Genomic DNA, 3,798 nt, shown 5'->3' with positions numbered 1-3,798 from the left:
GGTTTACATGGGTCCTAAACCGCAAAGCCATCTCTCCAGCACCTTTTTTGGTTTTTCAAGGTAGGGTCTGCTCTGGATTCACTATGTAGTCTTAGGTTGGCCTCAGACTCACAGTGATCCTCATACCTCCACCTCCCAAGTGCTAGGATTAATGGTGTGCGCCACCACGCCCGGCTTAAACATTATTTTTAATGCTGTGTCCAGGAAAATACATAATTGTAGCCCATTTGTTTAACTTTATAAAGACTGTCTAAACTTGAATGAAGCATGATATGAGAATATACATGGAAATATACTCTAGAAATGTAGGAAATGTGTCTCCCCTTGAAGACAAGTTTCCACTTCTCTTTCACTGTCTCCATTAGGTGGTCAGGTTGTTTGATACAAGGTCTTCCTATATAATGTAGGGTGGCCTGAAACTCATGCTACCAGACTAGCCTCAAACACAAAGTGGCCCTCCTATAAGCCCAGTGTTGGGATTCAGATATGAGCTCACACCCAACCCAATTGTTTAAATTGTTTTAAACTTTTTGTTTTGTTTTGAGTTAGGGTCTTACTATAGCACAGACTGACCTGGAATTCACTATGTAGTCTCAGGATGGCCTCAAACTCACAGCGATCCTCCTACCTCTGCCTCCCAAGTGCTGAAATTAAAAGTGTGCGACACCACACCCAACTTTGTTTAATGTTTTGAAGAGTAAAGAAGAAAATAATTATCAAGTGAGTAATTTCAAACTGGTTTGCAATATCACCAATCTTTTTAACATTTTCCTCTTTCACTGTCAGGTAATCCCCTCAAAAGTTTATAATTTCACAATCCTGACAGCATTTGATAGCATTTGGAAAAACTAGTGACACTGATTTATTGAGAACATAACAAAGAGCATGACTGGAGCTTGTCGCGAAGGTGCTTTACATTCTGCCTCACCTAGGATATTATTCACTTTCCAGCTTAAGGCCCAGTGCTGCCAACTTCCTAAGAGAATTACAGAAAACTCACTCCTTAGTTAAGTCCATGGAGGAGGGAAGTGAGCTGGGTGTTTATCATTCCATCTAAAACTCCAGACAGAAAGACTGCCCCACTTGTAATAAAGAGTGCACACAACCGCATCCACTAGGTTATTTATAGGAAGAGTTTCTTCCCCTGAACACACACAAATGTTGTGAGGAAGAGTGTCCTCACTTAGTGCCTAATCAGAATTTACAGTGGTAAGGGTGAGGATGTGCAAACTTAGCAGCAAACTGTCACTTTGCCTCAGGGGAAACTGATAGTGGTCAGGGGGGCCAGTTCCAAGGGCTGCTCCAGGGGTGGCTGACTATCTTGGTGATCAGACGAATGCCCATTCCGGTGATGACCATATTTGAACTTGATCCGCACCTTACCAATCTTGGATTGAGGGAGGATATCTGAGATCCACTCAATGATGAAAGGTGTTGGCTCCTTCTGAAGTGTTACCAACTTTGAGGAAAGTTTTCAGTTCCAAGGGTCTCAGCACTGGCTGCTTTTCAACACGACCATCGGTTTCTGCTATGTTCTCTACTTCCACTTTAGAGCATTTAAATAGCTCATAAATCCCATCCCAGTTCTGGATGAAGCTGCGGGTAATTTCCAAGGGCATCTCTGGGGTATCTAAAAGTTGTTTAAGTTGCAGAATATTAGTGATATGCCAGGTATACTTGGAAAAGGTTCCCAGTGGCAGGGCATCTTTTCGAACAAAGGCTGTGGTGGAGTTGGGAAGCCATTGTTTTGCACTTCCTATGGATATTCTCTGCTGCAGGGCATCAAAAAAGGACTGAGGAATGTGGAACACCAGTGGCTCTAGTTTGCCATCAGACTGATAGTGCATGGTCTGATGGATATGCTCTGTGACACTGGCCAGCCAGTCTTGGAAGGACAAGGTCACTTGTGCCTCTTCTAAGAGCTGACTGCAAACCTGCCTTTTGAATGAAGATGCAACCACAGGTTTTTTTCAGGCCACTCTTCCTTACATTGCTGTTTATGTTTTCTTGAGGCATTAGTGTACTGTTCATCTGTGCACCAGGTAGTTCCTCCTTTATTCTCTTCCTTGGTTTAGAGGCAGTAGACTCACAAGTTGACAGAGTTGATTCTGAATGGTAACCTACATGGGGCACAATCATCTCTTTTAGACCATTGGCATCAAAATTTAGGAAGTCTGAGAATTTTTCAGCCAATGTCCCATCACTGACAAAGGCACAGAGGCAAGCAAAGAAGTGAATGCATCTTGAGGCTGCCTCGGTCTTGGGGTTGTTAGACTTGTGCGATTTCAGAGTCTGGCAAGAGCATAAGTGGCGTTCTGGCAAGCTTTTGTTGCTGACTTTCTATACAAAAGATGTATATAAATACCCCAAGCTGTGCTTCTGGCTGCCCTTGCATTTTACCACCAAGATGTTTCTAGTAATCCTTTGCACCAGGGGACCAGTAGGTTCTGTGGCCAACTGCCAGATAGACTGTTTAGTTTCTGGAGAGGCCTGTATGGCATTCAGGACTGAAACCTTCAGGGTCAGAGGGGTAGCCTCTGCCTGGCAGTTTACTGCCAGCTTCATGTGCTGGCATTGGTTTTCCACAACACCTTGGGTGACATCTTTTAGAGACCAGGGTACATAATATCGTCCAGAACCCAACTGAGTAATGATTGTCCCATCCACCGTCTGGATTTTGGTCTCTGAAACACCTAGCTCCACAAAGCATCGATAATCAGGGCCTCTGTCTCTTTGCCTCACAGAGTACACCTGCAGATTGGAGCCTGTGATGATTTTGACTGCTTCAACACTAGGCTGTTTCTGGGCACCATAGTGAAATATAGTTCCATACATCTTGTTCTTACAGCTCAGTCCACGGGTTCCATTGTATGTGCTACATCGAGGACACTTTCTGATTCCCCTCAATGTGGCCTTCCCCAGCTCAGATAAGAAAGCTTGAACTTTAGTCCTCAGAGAGTTTGGTTTCATTTCACAGGCCCTGTCACAGCTGCAAGGGCATCTGAAGAATAGCAGAATCCTTATCCATACGACCTAAAGTGTGTTTCATTACTTTGAGATGATCAGACACCAGACAGAGGCATGCTCATCTGCAGTGGGTGATACTGCTTAAACTAAGTCTTCTGAAAGTTGAACTCTGATGTAACAGTACAGACATTCTGCCCCCGATTTGACCAGCCAATGGAAAAACTGTTTTCCATCGTCCACAGTCAGATTCCCACTTCCCTAAAAGGAAGTCTTGGCAATCTGCCCCAAGCCTCCGGAGAGCCCCAGGGCCCCTCTCTGGCGACCGCCCTCTCCGCTTTTCTCTCCGTCTGCCTCTATGTTGTTTTTGTTATCAGTTTCTTGTTCAAACACATGGATTCTTAATTTTGGTGTCCCTTATAATATCCCTGAGTTCTTGTCTTTATGGAAATTTTCATTGTCAACTTGACTGGATTTTTGGAACCTCCTAGCAGACATATATCAGAGTGCGTCGGCAGGGGCATTTGTAGAAAGGTTTAACTGATGAAGGAAATCTTACCTTAAGTGCAGGGTAGAAACCGTATAATAGAAAGAGTCCTGGACTAAATAGAAATTTCAAGTTGAGCTGAGCACCAGCTTCCTGACTGTGAATGCAAATATGACCATCTGTTTTATGCTACCGAATCATGCATTTCAATTGGATGATGGTCTGTATTCCCTTAAAACATAAGCTGAAATAAACTCTTCTGTCTTTAAATCATTTTGTCAGATATTTTCTCACACCAATGAGGAAATTATGTAGTATACTATTTAATAGTTAGTAATAATAGTAAT

General features: G+C 43.4%; 1 pseudogene; it reads right to left on the bottom strand.

The window, feature by feature from the left end:
* Positions 1-1,255: 1,255 nt before the first annotated feature.
* On the bottom strand, positions 1,256-2,970 carry LOC101611852 (annotated as a pseudogene).
* Between the last annotated feature and the right edge of the window lie 828 nt (positions 2,971-3,798).

Source organism: Jaculus jaculus, chromosome X (assembly GCF_020740685.1).
Source record: "Jaculus jaculus isolate mJacJac1 chromosome X, mJacJac1.mat.Y.cur, whole genome shotgun sequence".
Taxonomy (NCBI): domain Eukaryota; kingdom Metazoa; phylum Chordata; class Mammalia; order Rodentia; family Dipodidae; genus Jaculus; species Jaculus jaculus.
This window is presented reverse-complemented; position numbering and strand designations above follow the sequence as displayed.